Source organism: Salarias fasciatus, chromosome 7 (assembly GCF_902148845.1).
Source record: "Salarias fasciatus chromosome 7, fSalaFa1.1, whole genome shotgun sequence".
Lineage (NCBI taxonomy): Eukaryota > Metazoa > Chordata > Actinopteri > Blenniiformes > Blenniidae > Salarias > Salarias fasciatus.
Window position 1 is genome coordinate 10231056 of NC_043751.1, and position 20081 is coordinate 10251136.

The 20081-nt window shown below is 44.5% G+C and overlaps 1 protein-coding gene across 1 annotated transcript in view; it reads left to right on the plus strand.

The window, feature by feature from the left end:
- Nucleotides 1–7071: 7071 nt before the first annotated feature.
- Nucleotides 7072–20081, plus strand: part of cntn1a (contactin 1a) — a 69896-nt gene continuing 56886 nt past the window's right edge. Inside the window, exon 1 of the mRNA XM_030095873.1 lies at nucleotides 7072–7200. The gene's annotated coding sequence lies outside the window, so the exon portion shown is untranslated. The remainder of the gene's footprint in view (nucleotides 7201–20081) is intronic.

Below are 20081 nucleotides of genomic sequence, written 5' to 3' on the forward strand. Positions count from 1 at the left end.
AATCACAGTGAATGTTGACTAGAATTGAACAATACTTTTCAGAAACACATCAACCAAACGATATGGAGGGAGGAAGCTGAAATCTGTGAATCGGTTTTTGCTCCACCCGCCTCGGTGTCCTCGGGGCGAGGCTCCTAGATGATGAACTCACACACAACGCAACAGTTGGGCTTGGCTTTTTTTTTTTTTTTTTTTTTTGGCGCTCACTTGTGGCACTTCCACCTCCATTACGGTCATATTGTCAGAGTAATAGCGAGCGAGCAGCCCGCCATCTGCCGCATTACCACACTGCAGTGGTGTCAGAAAGCTGAGGAAGTCTTGGAAATACTTTCACTCCCTCTGGCAAGGTAATTTCGCCTTCTGTTCGGTGAAACACACTAATTCTTCTCCCCATTTAAAGCTGTTTTGAGCTGTTATGTAAAACTGTTTAAACATTTAAAATAAGATGTTTATGAATGGAGGTTTTTTTCCCAGAAAGGACAAGACAGGTGGAGAATTTCAATAAAGAGAAACCTGCAACCTGTCTGTATCCTCTTGATGAAAATGAATGACTCAGTCTGAGCAGCAGTGACCCTAAAGACCTTCTGACCTTCAGGAACAGATTTTTCATCTACTTCAATTTTCAGTCACCTTGTGCTTGTCTGATTCTGTCTTTTGACTTTACTGCCATCTAGTGATTTAAGACTCTCATATGGAGACGACTGAATGAAGCAACAGGCACCGAAAACCTCAGGAAAAAAGGCAGTTTTTTCAAACTCCATACAAGCTGTAAACAAAATCCCATCAGGCACCGTGAGCACTCATAAATAAGCAATGCAAATCTCTGTATGCAGAAATAGATTAGGCAGTGATATACTGCCTGGTAATAGGGAGGTTTACGCCACATTCTAGCTGAGTGTCTGAGATCCGCTGAATTTTTTTTTTTTCCTTCTTTTGACATCCTGAGCGCTCAATTACGTCCTGCGAGAGGCCGGGCAATCCATTTCCATGGCAGCCGAATCACATTATTTGCCTGTCGATTGGTGATCATTGCCACCAAACAAGCAGCTGCCCCATTACCCTTCTGCTTCCCCTCCCTGCCCCCCACGCCAGCCCTCCCTCCCTCCCTCCCTCCATCCATCATCTCGTTCCACGTCCAGCCCGCCGTGGCGTCGTCCTGCGCCGTAGCATCCATTACCCGTTCCCAGCTCCTCTGTGTCTGCCGCCTTGATTTAGCGCTGGGCGGAGAGCCGGTTTGAGCTGATCTACAGCTGCTCTCATGTCAAACTACAGCGGGAGATAAAGGATGTGGCTGTTCTGTTGGTGTCTTCTCAAAACAACATGCAACCAAGCTCCTCAAAAAAGTGGGTGGCGTGATCTTACTCTGAGGCCGATCAGAGTCAGGTGCTGTGAAAACCTGGTGATTGAGTTTCTGGAATGTTCTGAGTGGTGCTGAGCTTCGGGGCGTCTGTTCCTTGAATGTAAGCGGCACAGCCTTTTGTGTCTCTTTATGTAAATGTGCCCTATTCTGAGGCTCTGAGAGCTGGGGAGGATAATTGTTTATGATTACTCTGTGACATTTCCATATGGCTAATGAACACTTCGACAAGCACACACACACACACACACACACACACACACACACACACACACACACACACACACACACACACACACACACACACACACTTTCACACACATCTGTGTGCCCGGAGCTACTTGGGTCCTGAAGGGTTGGTTTTGTTAGTCTGAAATAGGAAACCGCCACTGCAGGAGAGAAATCACCTCTTCCCAAACGAGATTTTTTTTCTTCTTTCTTCCACCAGCATTTTTATGAAGCCAAGCAGGCCTTTTCCTCCCTCCGGGGGGCAATGAGCTCACACGGTGCTAGTTTTCATTGCCATAAAGTGCAAATGTGAGAGTGTTTTGTTATATCGATCTGACATTAACCCCCCTCTCTCACATTTTCCTCCCACTTTCTTTTTTTTTTTTTGATCAGGATCAGACCAGGACGGTAATCTTTCCACACCCTGGTTCCTTCTCCACATGCACCCCCTCTGCATGCCGTGTGTATATGGGATGGGGGATGTGTTGTGGTGGTGGTGGTGGGGGGGTTTACCTTTGCATGCGGCCCTGTGGAGATCAGTGGGGCTAAATCATATTTACCCCCCCTCCTCCTTTCCTCTCGTGCATCCCTCACGTCGTCCCTCCCCCCCCCCTCCTCCGTCTCTGCCAAACAGATAGATGACAGCCACCTATTCTCTCCCCCAGACGGCGGGGTGTTTGCTCTTCCTCTTATCCACCCCAGAGACCAACCTTGTAACTGTGTTCTTCGCCAGCAGGATCCGTCTCTATTTGCTCTGCAGTGTTGAAAGAGGAACAAAAGTGTTTGTCTGAGGGTTGAATACATTTAGAGCTTGGATAACACTCACACAAAAAAATAATATCTCCTTGCTGGGCGAGACATTACGCTGCTTTATTTGGACATCATGGATTTTCTCGGTTACCGAATCCTTTTTGGCTCGGTGCCTGTCATGTTTTTCTTGCACACACCCCCATCTCTGGTTGGAGAGAATGTTTTTTTTTTCTCATATATTAGCAACAGTTAGAAATTATATCTTTTTTTTTGGTGAAAAATCTGTGTAATAACCTATCTCTCTTGAAAAATGAAAGCTGCAGTCTCAATGTAAAGTCGGTTCCTGATCACATTCAAAAGATCTTCTTTGATATATTCCTCTGAATTTACCCAACAGAGGATAAGTCCTTCAATTAATTCCACCCTGCTCTTGCTCACACATCCCTGCATTATTTATAGGCTTCTGCCGTCATAGATTATTATTTGCTGTTTTGTGTTTACGTCCGAGACTCAAAACTAATCCCTGGGGATTGAGATGGTCTCATGTTTGGACGGCACATGGGCATTGTAATTAGTAGAGGTGCCCTTTTGATATCGCCGTGATGAAAAACAGGCAGACAGTTAATATTCAGGCTGCTGTCACACACTTCTTCTTGGTTATTTCTTCTCTGTGTGTGTGTGCATATGACTTTATCTGACTGGGAGGAAGAGTTATGTTACTCAATAATATCTCCAAAACAATTTAGTCTGTGGTACTTAAAGAGCATTTCGGAAATGAAATCATCTCTACCTCTATGCCTTTTCAGGTAGCCAACCTAGAATGTGGGTGTCTGGAGCTTTTTGCCCGCTTTGAGATTAAACATAAGACCCTGAGGTCTCGATCAGCGCTCACACCCGGACTCTATCATCTACAACAGGGTTAGGGCTCGGTCAAACTGTCCAGTGGTGTTAGTCTGGATGCTTCTGGATTTAGATTTCTCTTGTATAGGTGACAGAACCTGTGTTCAAGATCAGAGTGGGGCTATGCAGCCTTTCTTAGTGGGGAACTCCACAAAAATCGTAAAAAATCAATGCTTCAAGGGGCAGTTTTAGAAGGTTTGTTCACCCAGTGAGTGTGAGAAATGTATATATCATGAAATAAAGATGAATCTAAAATGAAATGGGTAGCATGGGTTAACTGTTCATGTGAATGTTTGATATTTTACACTTTTTCAATGTATTTTGTTTGAAATGAGTGAAAATCATGCAGGATTCATGACTCCAAAGCCCACTGAGACAGAGGTCAAAGGCCACCATGAGTCTTTATGGGCCTATATTTTACAACATCATTACAGGAAAGTCAGCTCAGACAGGCAGACGAGCCGGACCGGTCTCACAACAATCAATCACAAGAGCGGAGGCATCACAGAGCGGACTGACGGGCGGAGGAGGAGGAGGAGGAGGAGGAGGAGGAGGAGGAGGAGGAGGAGGAGGAGGAGGAGGAGCCAGGCTGACGGGTACCAGGCAGCAGGTGTGTGAGGCTGCAGTCTGCAGCACCGAGGACAAACTGATGGCAAGGCCGAGGTCTGCGGAGGTTAATCCCACCAAGCGATGGGGTTAAATATCAGGCAGTTAGGCGGAGCAAGGTGAGCTGGAAACATTTGAAATGTGACTCTCCGTCTGGTTCTGTGTGCATAAAATCACAAAGCACAGGAGAGGCGAACGCTGGAGGAGTGAGAGAAAACACCCCGCTCTGCAGTTTAATAAGCTTGTTGTTCTGTATTATCTGTTTATTCTTATGACGGCTCAATTACTGTGGCTGGGGCTCAGCTGCTCCTGACAAACACACACACACACACACGCACATTAATGGACAAAGTGTGATTGCCAGTGAATAGAAATACTTTATTTATTCCTGGGAGAAATTCTTGCATGTTTTTGGTCTGTGGGAGAAAAGCTACGCACACACAGGGAGAACATGCAAACTTTAAACAGAAGGGCCCCTGACAGTGTTTGAACCCAGGTCTTCTTCCTGTGAGGAGAGAGAGTGCTAACCACTGCCCCACCATGCACATCCCTCCTGGTTCCAGCAGATGTTAAGGGAATAGTGTTTTGTTGTCTTTATGATTGATTCATTGCCTGAAGCTGCTAAAAACAATAAAGGTAACAGTTTGTGTATTCTGCTTGAATAAATGTCTATATATACATAGAAAACATCTGGAACTGCATCCTCAACATCGACAGATAAAATACAATCATGCCGTCAGTTATTCAGAAACATGACATGAAGTTTGCGTTGCCAAAGTTCTGCACGATGCATCCACACAGTTTCATCAGATTCTGCTTACTACGCTAACAAAGTTTGCTTTTTATCGCTTTACCGGCAATGACGTATCACAGAGCGCATCAGAGAAGAAATTAGATTTCTGGTCCAGACATAAAGAGAAATGTTTCTACGACAAATGTTCCCAAAGCTGCTTCTGTAGACTTTCCAGAATCTTCCCGGCTTTATTTTCTCTCTCATTCATCAGAATGAAGCCACTGCTGGTTACGTCAGTTTAACAGTGTCTGTTCAACACCAGGAATCAAAACAGTGTTATTGCCATTTAACTCGTGAATGCATTCAGCAGAGCCAATTTGTGGCGATCAGGTCAGAGTTTAATGAACCATGCACAGAGGAGTCAAACTTTCCAAGTTTCAAATGGAGGAAGTGTTGTGTCGATGAAAAGTGTTCATTATTTCTTCACATTAAAACAAATCCCTGCAGAAAACTGTTGTTTTGCAAAAGATTTCATGAAATTCAAAGGTGATAAAAGTTCATTTTACTGTACAGTAATTATCCCAGAGGAATGGAAAGTGGATAATTTCTCTGAGTTATTCACGTTCAGCCAACTCTTTATGCTCATTTACTGATGATTTGCTTCACTACAGATCGTCTTCAGGAAAAATTCTGACCTTTGAGCTCACTCAAAGAATGAAGTTTTCTCCCTTTTACGTTTTTCCTAAACAAATGATCACTTTTATATTGTATTTATTTCATATTTTGTACATCAGTGATTCCAACTATGACAATGATTCGCAGAGTATACGAGTATACGTATGTTCACCTTATCTGTGTTAAGTCAAAAGAGTTTGTCACACACAACAAATCAGTAATTAAAGATTAAAATGCCCAGCCCCCAACAGCCCCACACAGGGGGTAACAGAAGCTCTGATCCTGCTTTTAACCAGGGTACATATGGTGTATTCATTAGTGACGGAGGTGTTGGACGTTCCACGTCCCGTGGGGGAAAGACGTATTTGAACTCCGTCAAACTGGGAGATTCCCAGATGGAAAGTCGGAGGTTTTTGAGAGCTCATGATGAAACTCAATCTGGAAACAGTTTGGGTAACAGCTTTAATGAATTAGTTAATCTCACCTTGTGAAGTGAGGGTGGGTCAAAAAAGTTCAGATAAAATGAGACATAAAACTGAATAATTGTTTAGGTTTAGGTTTATTTGAGCATTTGAACATTTGGTTAAACCAAATCATACAATCTAGAACAAATAAAATAAAATTATAAAAAAGAAAACAAGAAAAGAAAAAAATAAATGAATAACTGTAAAGATTGTGGTGTTTTAAATCATTTACCAATAGTCTATAACATTATATGAAATGCTGAAAGTAAAAAAAAGTACATGTCCTGTTATTGCTATCAAAGGTCATGCAGTGAGCTGAACTCCAGTGTGTGGCTGCCTCTCCTGTGGGGGAGCCAGAGAGCTTTAGGGGGAGCCTTTACCCAGCAGGACTGTCAAATCCTGGAGGCTGAAACTATGATTAAAATGTATACAACCATACTTTTTTTTTCCAAATTACTGGAGTTTTGTAGGTGTAATACTGGATTTTTCTCTAACAGCTTCTAGAAATAACTGTGTTGGCCTTGGCGCTGTATAAATAAAGCTGAATTGAAATGAATTCATGAAGAATGCTAAAATATAAGACATAAGGATTTCCCAGCTGCATGAAGACAACAATACAAAGAGTACTACTTTCAAATACAACAGCTGCTCTATGTTTCATCGTTTCAACAAGTCTTAAATCTAAAGCCAAATTGTTGTACAGTTGTTATCTTTAAAAAGTACACGTTCCATCATAATTTCTTTCCTATAACGTTTTTTAGGCCAGCTGTCTGTTACATGGCCATTTCAATCTGGCTAAATAGTTCAGAGAGCCAGAAACAGCAATTTAAAGAATGAAACATGGGATATGGACAGAAGGATAATCGCTTCGAAGAGAGCAGGCTCACATGGATTGGTTGTGACATTGGTTGTTGACTTGACCTAAAAAAAACAGACACAAAAACTCCAGCTGGAGTTCTTTTTACCTAGTAAATGACTGTAATGTGTCCAGCAGACACAGGTAGTGCTGTACACCTGGGTTATCTGTGTCACAGCTGTACTGAAGGTGAATAACAGGATCTTTGATGACTTTACTGACATTCAGTATCTTCAAAACAATTAGCTTTGGTATTATGTTCACTCAGTTATGGCTCGAGGTAATAATACTGAGTACTGAGGCAGTCTATGCTGATTTAGAGTAATTTTATTAAACCATTTCTCTTAAATAAGAGAAGTTATGTCGATAATGAGCGGCTGAGCAGGGAGGTCCAGGAGCAGGTCTAGCGCCCCCCTAAGCTGACAGCCGTAACCTCCGCCTCTCCTCTCCTCTCCTCTCCGCGGGGACGGGACCGCGGCTCCGCCACTCTCCGCCTGCCTGCCTTGCTGCCTTGCTGCTCTCGTGCGCCCGGCCGGCCACGCGCTGCTGCTGCTGCTGCTGCTGCTGAGCAGGTGCGCGCAGCATCGTGAAGGACACGGCGACGGACGGACGCGGCTGCCCGCTACGGACGGTAAGGAGCCGCCGGCTCTCGCCGGGAGCTGACAGACAGCTTCCAGGTGATTTTCTGGAGAAACCGGGCGCTGCTTCGCTTTTTTTTTTTTTTTTTTGACAGCTGGGAAAAAAAATATATATATCAGTGTTGTTTACAACATGCGCGGGCGGGATGGAGTAACGCACAGCCGTCCGCATTGCAGGAATGTCAGAGGCGTGGGGAACCAAGAAGATGCGTTTTTGCACGATTTAGTGGGATTTAGTCGGGAGATGCAGAGATCCTGTGCAGCGCAGTCGTGGCGTGGCGGGGAGGATGCTGTTACATGATCTATCTACTGCACACACACATACACACACACGCACACATACACATGCACTCACCTCCCAAAAACACGGCTCGTGCACAGACAGGACGCGTGATTTTTAGGACGTCTGCTCGGGAGTGATGAGCATTAAAGCCGCGATTGATTGGAAGACGCCAGAGGCCAAAACCCGACAGCTCCGACATGCCGGCGACTCAAACTGCTCCAGACACCAGAGAGGAGGACTGTAAACACTTTGATGTGAGCCGGAACTAAAAGGCGTGTTAGGAATGAAGCAGACGGCTCTTCTCTGTCATGCTGGCTGTCAGATTGAGCCGTAATGCTTGGTAATGGCCCATCGCGGGGTGATTCGGTGTGGGTGTGAGGTGCTGCTGTCATGGGCGCGTCCTGACTCACCACCAGGCTTCAGTGGAGACGAACTCATCCTGCTACATGTTGCCCCTGACTCAGGTGGAGAAAACTTGGAGGTTCCCACACTGTCAGCACTGTGAAGGCTGGGATCTGCTCCTCTGTCACTCACTGATGGAAGTGCATGTTAGATTAAGGGAGTTTCAGACACTTGAAGGATGTCCTCTATTTACTTGAACAGTCATAAAATGACAGATTTCCCAAATGTTTCTTTAATCGTGTTATTGTACCTGAATTGTGGGACCACAGTTTTTGTGCTGTCGTCGAATCACTCTTGGAGAGTGTGACCCAGGTTCTCCACTTCATTCCCACACTTCAAGAGCATGCATTTTAAATTTAATGGAGGCCATAATTTGCCTGTGGGGTTCTCTCTCTGTTTGCCCCATGATGCACTGATAACCTGTCAACAGTCAGCTGAGATTAGCTCCAGTAGAGCACTATAGAAGATGGGTTCTGTGGTGGTGGAGAGGTAAGAGGACCTCCTCTAATATGAGTTTTCACATTGTCTCTGGACATGTAAGGGTTCTCTCTGGGTACACAAACTTCCATAGAAATGCATTTTATTTAGGACATTTGTTGCCTGAACATTTGATATTTGATGCAGGTGAGTGACTTGTCTCCTGCCTTTCATTCATATTCAGCTGGGACTGACTCCAGCAGCCCCAGACCCAGCGAGATGAAGCCATATCGAAGATGGATGGATGTGTGTCAGCATCTGCATGGCCTCATTGATTGAGAAATGTGTTTGACCTCCTAACGTCAGTGATGGATTGACTTTGCAGAGATCATCACATAACGGGTTGATGTTTCCATAAAGCAGTGATACTGCATGTTGTAATAATGCTGGCAAATGCTGGTTGAATAGTTTAGATCTGAGTCAAGCTCTCTGAAAAACAGCGTAGAGTGATCTTTCATGCAGTTTAGCTGATAAATACTTACATATGTAGCATATTTCATGATGGAAGTTTCACCCATTCGCTCTGATAATTATACACTGCCATCCAGGGCGCGAGCAAACCTTTGGGAGCAAACTAGGTTTTGCTCAAGGACACTTCTACACACACATATTGGGGGGTTTGAATTGGCTTTTATTTTTCTGATTCATGTAGTGTTTCTGATATGAAGTGGGAGTAATGTCAGATGACGCGTGTCTGAATCACCAAAGGATGCTCTGCATCTCAAAATGTTCATTGCAGGTGTGGGAAATATTCCCTGTGTGCCTGTCCTGACCGAGTCCAAACTGTAATGTGGCGCAAAATATCAGAGGGATTCCAGGCCGTCTGTCAGGTGGAGCACTTTATGAATCTTGTAAGCTCGACTGCTGCTAATGCATCCTGTGCTGTCCTGTGCGCACCCTGAGGACAGACCCCCTTTCCGTCATGCTAAGTGAATGAATTTGCCCAGAAGTAGGCTAGCACACCGCATGCGAGGTAGCATCCGACTCTTTATCCTCGCTGCTCTGCAGAATTGTGTTTAAATATAAAGGCTTGGGTTTTATTAAAAAAAAAAAAAAAAAAAAAGCAAGTTGCTCCCTGCCAGCTGACACAATTGGCTGCAGGGCCACAGTGGCTTGCACGGAAAGGATCTTATTTTTACGTAACGCGGCACCCTGCAAGATGTTGCTGTTCCCTGGTGCATTTCGGCATCACGGAACAGCCTCGGCCTCCATTTGTGTCACAGTCAAGCGGCTCTACATGAGCCTGCACTTACATCAGGAGCTTCAGACGTACAGTTCTGTCGTGTTGTGAGACAGACTGGCTAAAGTCACCTAAAGCTGAAAGCAGAGCCGTCTTATTGTCTGATTCACTGTTTTTATTACTGTATTCCACCAAGCATGCAACATATGGACAACGGGAGAAATGGTCTTTTCTCAACAGGAAATTAACTTTTTATGATAATTTGTCCAATGCATAAAGAGTTTTTTTTTTAAATTCATTAAGCTTGGTTTTGGTTGTTTCTTTTTTTTTCTTCTTTTGCCTCCTTTTAATCATGCTGTCCTCATTAAGGCAACCAGCAGAACCTTGGAGGCGTGCCATGCAAGATTGAGGCAATTTTAGAGTAATTTTATGAGATTAGATTTGTTTCCAGATGTCCTTCCCTGTCCTGGTTGACGAATTCTTGGATAATGAGTCAAAGCATTAGTTGAGCAGAGGAGGACAGATCTCGCGTTGCTTTTTAAAGAGACCCTAAACTGATTGGCACCGTTGGCATCTGGCAGCAGCCGGTCTTTTTAGACGTCACTGGTTGTTCGGCATCAGTCACGCTGGAGAGAATCTGTCCTGCAGACTCTGTAAAAGAAAAAAAAAAAATCTACCACAAAAGTGAGTAAGATGATGCGGTGCGAGGATGCAGGCAAACGCCCGCGAACGCGCTGTGTGTTGGAATGGCCGTGCAGACATCTGTCTTGATTGCCGCGACCGTCTCCGCCGTCTGGAGAAGTGCCTCTCTGTGTCCTGCTGACAAAACACGCAGCACTCTTGTCTTGATGCGTCTAATAGATTGCTCAGCAATTTACACGGCCCCGATCAATAGCGAGACTCGCTAATGGTACGGCAGCGAGGCGGAGACATGACGTCTTCTGCGTTTTGCCTGGAAACAGACCTCTCCTCTGTTCATGCCTGAAGAGGAGAAAGGGCCTCAGTCCCCGTCGGCCATCCCTGGCCGTCTGAAAGAGATTTGCACTCGGACTGCCATTGATTCTCCTCCTGTGGCCTGCTGGCCGCTCTGCACGCCTCGTACCCTATAGATCCGGCCTGGAGAGACCACTTGTTGATGGCCCATCCTCTTGGTGGCGTGGCAGAGACCCGTGGTTCCCATCATAGAGGCATCACGGTGTGGCCTGCTGTGGCGCTGTCGGAAAATCAAAGCACAAATGACTTTCTGGACTCCAGAGCAGATCTGTGAAGATCTGTGATCTGTGCCCATTGCTATTATTTTGTGCTGGTGAGTGTGAAGAATTTGGGTTTACTGTAACGTCTTCGCTAATCAAAAATCAGAGATTGGCTCCACAGCCATTCTGAGACGAAATCTGAATCTACCACTGTATGTATTTCTTATGAAGCAGCTTTGACTGGCTACCATTAATGTCATTTAAATTTGTTGCTCATTCTTTGTTTTGTAATATCAGTCCACAGCAGGCTAGAAGTTGAACAATTTATTTCTCATTAAATTAGATAATTTTGGGCCTCTCCGGAAACGATTGTTTTCTTGTATGATTTAATTATCTGCGGTTTAAGGTTAAGTGGTTGAAGCAAAACAATTTAAAGATACTTTTGCATTTTATTGTATTTTAAGGACCAAAAATACCAGGCATAATCAACATAATGATTTCCCCATTGCCTGGTTTAATGTAAAACTACGGCTACCGTTGTTCATGTGGAATTAATTGTCTTAAATAATTGCTCCCAGTACTTCAGCAGGCTTTATATTTGTAATACCAGGCCCCATATGAATAATTACTAAGACACTGGATTGAAACTGTTAAGTAGTGCATTTGTGTGCAGAATTGATGTATGTGAGTCCATCTCCGCTACGGCACATGATTTCTGTCTGATATATCTATGATCAGTGCAGAATTAGGTTGCTGAAGATAAAAATAGTTTTTTTGACATCGGCTGTTGATTTTTACCTATTTTTAGCAGTGAAGGTCCAGCGAACAGTGCGCTTATTCACCGACAAATCAAAGATGGTTTGAAGGCTTCGCTGTGAAAACATCAAAAATCAAAGTCCCTAAAAAGTAAAATGTCACGTCTGCTTTCGCAAACTATACGATAGCTTCCTCTTTTCTTTCTCAGTGTTGTTTAGTTTGTTGATAAAGTGCTGAGCTTTCTCGGTGACTCATATTGTTCCTCTGCATGCCGAAGTAAAGTCTCATTGACAATCAGATTACACGAGTTTCATTAAGATAATGCAGACCGGACAAAGCGGGTAGTGTTCGGAAGTGGCCCGGTATCTCCCCCCCGTCACTCAGGGGGAGGAAATCAGATGGCATTGATCAATGTTATCAAAGTGTTATCAGACAGTGGGCGGACTTTTAAGGTTCAGTGGTCACGATTTGTTGGAACAAAGAACTATACTGTGAAACCAAAATTTCAACAGAAGTTTGAAGCAAAATCAGAAAAAAATTGGGATAAAACAAAAAATGTAATGTTGTTTTATAATAATGTCTTTTTTGAAAAAGTTTTTCAACCACTGCATTCTAACATACATGAATTTGGCAACATCTAAATGCAGATCAGATCTCTAACCAGGTTAAATCTGGCGAGATTTACTGTCTTCCCTCTGATGTTTCACTCACTTTTCTCTGGGATATTTTTAGCTTTACAATCAAAAGAAGTCTCCAGGGATTCATAGACTCAATTAGAGAGAGATTACAAAATGTGTGACCTTCTAAAGTCTAATTTGTGTTAACGGTGTGATCTGCCCTTTAAAGAAAAATTCTCTATCTTGCCTCATTACGGCGTCAACCTTTATTTGCAGTAAAAGCCTGAGCTGGCTTCACTTTGATGCTTTACAATAAAATCAGATAATCAAATGCGTAATTACATCTTGGTTGTTGTTGAAAAGATTTGTTTTTAATGATATACAAATAAAAGTGACAGCACTGCAAGGTCAGCAAGTTCAGTGGACAGTTTTCCCTAATGGAGCCGTCAGTACGAAGCGTGTGGATGTGATTGGGTCTTAATTAAGCGTCCGGTACCTCTAACATTTCACTGGGAAGAAGTGTTTTGCTGCAGGCAGCGGACTGACTCTGCGGCCAACTCTTTTAGCACTTTTTGTAGGTAAAGTCGAAAACATTCACAGGGTTCTTGAGAAGTTCTGGGCTATTTTTGGTTCTCTGAAAGATGACTCCATGGTGTGAATGTCAGCGTCTGACGTGCTCCCTGGGATTTTAACCAACCTGGCCATTCACTCTACAACGAAAGGACGTTTTGGAATTGTTTGGTCATCATGCTACTGCTCCACATTAAGCACCTCCACTGGTTTAGATGATTAAATCGGCTGCACAAGGCTGATCATACTAACTGAGGTACAGCTTTACCGCCATGTCATGTTTTCCATATGAGCGCTGTGAATGCTGATTAGCATTATTTCAAATATTAAATTGCATCCGTGTCTCTTCCTCACTGATAACTTCAATCATGACCATTTAGAATCTAATTACATTTAATCAGTGTTCAGTGGAAGCCCACTTTGGTCTCATACGTGCGTGTCTGTTGTCATGCTGTGGATAAAGAAGAAGCCCAGTGATGGAGGGAACTCTCCCATTAACCAGGAAAGTGTCTTTCTCTGAGGGGCTGAGACGCTCTTGGGGCCTTTTAGTGAGGCCTGTTGCTATGGCGCTGGGAGCATGTGTGGAAGACAAGAAAACAAATTCATCAACATGCTGGATCAGCAGGCCGCGGCATGGGAGCAATACTTCGCATCTCTGCTGATGCCGACGCCTTCCGTGTTCGCGTACTGTACGCAGGCGTGGTGTTTATGTTGCCTTATGGTGATGGAGCCGCACAGGGTGTTCATCTCAGCCCTGACACCGAGATCACATATTAAAGAGGAGTTATGAAATCTCCCTCTGGTATTGAAAATAAAAACCTTCTCAGAGGGTCAAGCGGGAGCCTTACATTAATCAGAATTGTCTTCGGTGTGAAGCGCGTCGGCTCTTTAGCAGGCTGATCCTCAGACTTCTGGGTGAGGGATTGGAGGAGTGTATGGGTGGAAGACTAATCGCGCCGAGGCAAGGGCTTCCTGGCACGTGGAGCGAATACTGAGGAAGTCGAGCTCTCGGGAAGCCTCATTATACATTTAGGGGCGTCCTGTTTTCCCCTTCTCTGGACAGCTGGACAGCTAAATTGTTTGTGGATCAATAGTTTAGCTTCCTATTGGCTCCACAGAGTGAGGGAAGTGCATTTAAACCCAAGAAATCCCATTACCCTTGGCAGAGATGGGAAGCACAGCACTAGGAGCCTCGGCAAGCGCTATCGCTATGCCCATTATTCAATCTCAGTGTTTGTTTACCTGCACTGTTACGCTGCAGACCACCCATAGCCACTTTACTTATCTAATTTCTTTTTCAATATCCATTTTCTTCACACAGTTACCTCCTATAAATACCTCAAACTTCGGCCATATTTTTGATTTAATCAAATATACAAAGTGTTTGAATGATTCAGTGGATACTCTAATTTCCAGGAGCCGACCTATTAGCGTAAGATCGATTGGACGCTTTGCGGTCCCTCACACACCATCTGATTGTATATTAATGTTGCCTTATATGACTGATGCCTGGCTACAGCCTGCATTTATTGATTTAACACTCATTCAGCATGCCTGTTGTAAAGCCTGTGTGCTTTAGCTCTGTAAAAGGCAGCGAGAAAAGAGGTTAAGGGAGAAAGAAGGGGGAGGGGTTTTTTTTTTATAAGAAGGAGAAAAGGACAAAACATTTGGAGCTCTCCCATCATTCCTCAGATCAGTGTAACCGCTAATAAAAGCTGTGCCTGTTGCAGGCTGTGGGCCGCCGCTGTCCTCTCCTGGCGCTCTCTCTCTCGCTCGCCGTGCTGCCGGTGTGTTTGTGTTTCGCCCGTCAGCCTGCGAGCTCCTGCTTCTCCCGGCCGCGTCTCCTTGCAGAGAGCCCCATTGATGTGGGCAACATTAGCATGCGGTGTGGGCGAGCGCGGCAAACAGGTTGGGTTTTCCATTTCACGGCAACAGACCTGCTCCTCTCCGAGGGTCTAAAATCAGCCCTGTCGTCGCATGGCTAATGAGCGCGGATAAAAGAGGTCAAACAATGCTCATGCGGCTGCCCTTGATCCAAGGAGTGTATACTCTTTGCGTAAGTCCTCACGCTGCCAGCTGACACATCAGCGCAGCACTTTTTTTTTAACCGCCGTGACACTGTCACATTTGGCTCCTGGACTCACGCGGTGATGTAACAACCTGCGTCATGTTTTCTCAAAGTACAAATGGGACAATGCAGCCAACGCTAATGGCTTCCGACAAACTCCCCCCTAAAACGTCCCAGAACAGAGATGGTTTCCTCTGGCCTGGCACGTCTTCATTCACATCAGAACCCAGCATTCTGGAGGGGGATCGGCCTGACTTATGCATGAGGCGGCGGCTGCAGCACTAATTGTGCTCCAGATTCCTTCCCTTGGCTGAGTTTGTGAGTTTCATGAGCCTCAGTTGCAATCTGCTAATTCACGCTGCTTCCGTTGTTGTCACAGTTTTTACTTAGCAACAGCAAGTCGCCCTCGGAACGAAGTGGCTATTATTACCCTATTAAAATACAAAACAAAAAAAAAAACATGCGATTGTGGCGTGCATTACTCTGTGCTTTAATAACTGAGTAGGATGGATGCTTTTCTTAGGAGAAGACTTCATATGAGCGTTAAGCAGGTAGATAATGAAGACGTGAGTGAAGACAGCTGTCTGGTCTGAGGGAGGTGCCAGCAATTATACATGAATTCTCTGGCTGGAAGTGTCTCCCACATCAGACGGAATAAAAAGAAGGCACGCATGCATATTAAAGAGTGTTTGATCGGAGTTCAGTAGGGCACGACGGCGGACAGCTTCCACTGCGGGGCTCAAGCTGAAATGTGTCAGTAGTGGCCCGGCCAGTGTCACCGGCTGGATTATTCATGAGGAGGGTGTAACGGTACTGAGGAGAGGAAAAAGGGCATCCAGAGGTGAATCTGGGTGAGAGAGCGCTCAACCTTTTTTTTTTTTTTTTTTTTATGACATGCCTCCCCCTTTCCTCCATGCAATACTCCAACCCTTATCTGCAACACACAGCTCCACTCATGCTGCACACACAGGCCCGTAGTGTGTGGAGGACAGGCAGAACGAAGGGCACAGTGTCACAGTAAGGCGAGCACGCATCCACCACCCCCCCTACCCCCCCATTCACTCACTCATATGCACAATAGATGTTAAGAGGAGGGGTGGCTCTTCTCTTAATTCCCCTGCAACGGAGGACAACAAGACAATGTGAGAAGCCTGCTCTGCAGTTCTGTGACTGGAGGGGGAGGGAATAAGAGAGACTGCTGGAGTATATAATGTTATTCACGCTGACCCGTGACCAACGAGATTATGATTTGACTCTGGAATAATGAAGAAATGAGCTGCCAAAAAATGCATATGCTCGCCTGGTATAAATAATACATCAATCAACATTTCCATCACGAAATTATTCAAACAGAAGATATCAAAAACAAGATTGTTGCAAAGTAATAATTTGTGAATGTTACTCTGGTGGAAGATTTGATAATATATAGTTGTTTTTGAGAAGAGTTTGTCCAAATAATATATTATCAGCAATTTACAATTATTTACAATAATTTTCTTCTTCTTTGAGAGACTGTCTTGAGCTTTTGTCTCTGAAATCATTAAGTGCAATGCTGGAAACTGTAATTTCACCATCTTTTATGGAAAAAAGCATGCTACTGATTGGTTAGGGAAAGAAATGAATGCAAAATCGCTTCTGATCCAGGAGAAGACCAAGGTCAAATAACAACATCCTCATTTGATGGTACATAAACACAGCGGTGGTGGATTTGATACTAAATTATTTCATTAGAAATGGGTTCATTGAGGCAACATGTCAAAGCAGATGAGCTCCCATAGGAAGATGGATCTAAAGTGCTAAAAAGTTTGAATGCTCCATTCTCTCTCAGTACAGAGGTAATGAATGGAGAGTTGGCATTTGTTATGGTGAGTAGTCCTCTAGCCAGATTTGTTCAGCAGTGAAGCTCATAATTCCCTCCCAAGTGGGAACTTTTTACATGGATCCATCCATTTGTCCAGTCATCCTCTTTCCTGCTTGGTCTGCGTGGCCTTTATCTGTTGGTAAACACCGGTCATCCTAATCAGATGCCTGCTGCACCTTGACTGACTCCTCTTAATGTGCTGCAGTCGGACTTTTTCTTTAAGTTCCCCCTTCTAGACTGGACTCGTTGAGAAAACTAATTTCCGCTGTTTGTATCTGTGATCTCATTCTTTTCATCATGACCCAGCATTTAGAGTCGTCGGCGAGGGAGGGGATGTAAACAGAGAGCTTTGCTTCATGGTAAACAGAATGCTTTGCCTTTCGGCTCAGCCTCCTTTCCACCACCGCACACGGTTACAGCGTGAACATTATTGCCGCTGCTCGCCCCGGGCTGCTGCCGATCTCACCATCACTCCGCCTGTCACTCCTGAACGAGACCCTGAGGAACAATCACCATTTTTTTTAATGTGGGCTTGTTGCTATTTACCTTTGTCTTGAATGATAGCATGAACACTTTGTCTCGTGTCCTTCTTAGCTAATGCGTTTCCTTGTGAGGAGCAGAACTGCTCCTTCAATAAACTCCTTTAAATCAATCCTTCTTCCTGACAGCAGCATGAAAGATGTCTGACTGTAAGTCACATGAACTGTGCTGTGTTTTTTTTTATAAGTTTATATCACCTGACTTTACAGCGGCACGATGAATGCGTGAATCAGTCAGCATTAAAGCGGTCACACAGTGATGGACAGCTCGGTCAATGCGTTCCAGCAGCCCTGAGCACGTGTGCATCCATAAAGGAAGCAGACACCTGAAGGCAACACAGACAGGACTGTACCATGTTAATAACATTTTGGACACGAACAACTCGCTGCTTGTTTCGGATAAACTGTAAAACATTGACTGATTGATTGAGAGTAGCTGTAACAAAACTGGATCTAATTTCAACTTGAAAGATACATAATAAGACAAAAGTCTTTCAGCTTCATATAATTTTTTCTGAAAGTTAAGTGGACTGTCTTTGTGGAAGCATATTTTCACAAAATGTTCAAATTGAGTTCACTGAGTATGAAACCAAAATCTCACTAACTAAACTAAACTGTTTCTTTCATCATTTTTTTTTTTACATCTTTATCTGTCTTTCAGGTATAAATCCCCCACAGTAAAAACTAAAAGGTAATTTGTTAACCACAGTAATGAAAGTAGATTAAATAGTGTAACCATCAGGAGGAATAAGCCTTGGAAGTCTTTTTTGAAGCTTTAAAGACACTGTACTTTTCCTGCCACGTGCAATGAATAGAAACCCAGCTGAAGAATTAAGGGAACCATAGCAGAGCTGTATAACAGTAGAAATATTTTTTAAGAACATCACATGTAAAAAGTCCTTTAATCTAGTTTAGTTTCCCCGCTTTAGGGAAGGTGAGCTTGACGGGAATCACTGTTCTATTTGTGCAAACAGCTTCATTAAAGTGAAAACACGGTTTGCTTCTATGAAGAGACGTCCTTGTGCTCTCACGTTGCAGCCGAGCAGCTCCGTAATGCACCAGTTTGGAGGATTTTTAGCTCGTGGTGCAGATCGTCCCCGCCGGTGTCATGGCCCGGCGTTGATCTGAGCACTCATCTCTCTCTCTCTCTCTGTTCTTTGCTGTTGTTGGGAGTGGACACCTGTTCTGAGGGGTGAGCTGTGATCACACGGCGTGACTTGGCCAAAAGGCACCAGATGACTCAGGTCTTTGCCCAGACTGTTCTCGTTGTCAGCCGGGACACACACACACACACACACACACACACACACACACACACACACACACACACACACACACACACACACTGCTTTTCCAGCAGGCCGTCTCACTGCGGCCATGTGCTCAGCGGTCAACACCAGTGGCGGGGTTTGTTTACATGCACGCCGTGTTCCAGTCATGACTATAGGAAGCGGTGGACGGCCATGCAAACGATGTAAGGATGGGTTCGGTTTAACCCTTCCACATTCCGTGGTAGACCGCTCCCCCCAGAACTCGACCCCCGCCCCACAGACATGGAGTTGGCGCCATCGGTTCACACCTTCGTCGTTGTTCAGCGTCAGCAGGAAGCAGCCGTCCTCCTCGGAGCTCACGCTGGCCTTTTTCAAATGACATCTCCAGCTTTCCAAAGAAGCTCTACTTGATTACCAAATAACTGGGGAATAAAATTTTACACATAAATGCACACATTGAGCGAGAGCGTGGAGTCCGCGGTGGCACAAGCGGCGGAGGAAGGCTTCCTGTTGGGCGGGCATGAATATGCATGCCGCTGCTTTAAAGCACTGGACTCAGTCGAATACTGTACTGCAGTCAATGGTTCGACAAAGTGTGCTTTGTCTGCTCCGCTTTCAACTCTGGGAGAGCTGTTTGAGCCTCTTCTTTGAACCTTTCAATCCAAAAGTCCCACTGGAGATTTTCTTTAAGAAAGTCTTTTAAATCTGATAAATGCTTCCTCATGTGAGGAGTTATATTTTGTGTTAATTATACTCTTCCTCACTCGCTGCTTAATCACTTATTTATCAACGAGATCGTGGTGTTTATATTCCTGCCCGACTTGGAATTATGATATTTCATCTGGGATTCATTGAGTCGTGGTGTATTTAATGAATCATTTAGTGACGCGTTATCAAAGTAAACAGCTTGGCGAGCCATCTCGTGCACCACAGAGTCGCGGTCTGTGAGTGTGTTCTCCTCAACTGATTCGTTCTTCAGACACCCGGGCTCTGGTGAGGTGGAGACCGTCTAGTGGCGAAAGGGGCTCAGGAATATTCTGTCAACACTGAAAATAGGAAAATATTAGTCAGTAAACAAATCCCTGCGTGGTTTGAAGTCCTGAAGCCGCAAATTGTGCAACGCTGCCCTCGGCAAAGAAAGAAAGGCCTGCTGTTGCATAAAAGCTGAAGCAGCTCTGGGAACCACAATGACTCCAGCAAATTAAATTATCGCTCTCAAAGCATGAGCACGTCCAGGCTCTGCATGAATCTGTTGTCCCTCTTTGGTTTTTCTATTTTTATTCATTCGGCTGCAGCCTGAGTGTAAATGTGAGGTTTGAAACTCCGGCGTCAGGTTTTCTTATTTTCTGCAGATGGAAATAAGGAGCAACGCCGCAGTTGGCAGATCTGGACACATTGTGAACGTTTGGATGACCCTGGATCATGATGATACACACCATGCTCACTAGCTGACCAGCTTAGGAGTGAGAATTCAGGAACTTTCTGGACTCTTGTTACGTGAGATGTAGGATAATTACTTTGGCGAACCAAGTGCAATAAAAACCTAATAGCCAGCCTCATGGCACAAGAAGGAGGACTTGTAATGTTTGTGCAGAATCCGGAGTAAACTGAGAACATTTGAGAGCAGCAAATGTGTTAGTGCTAATGAGAAAGTATT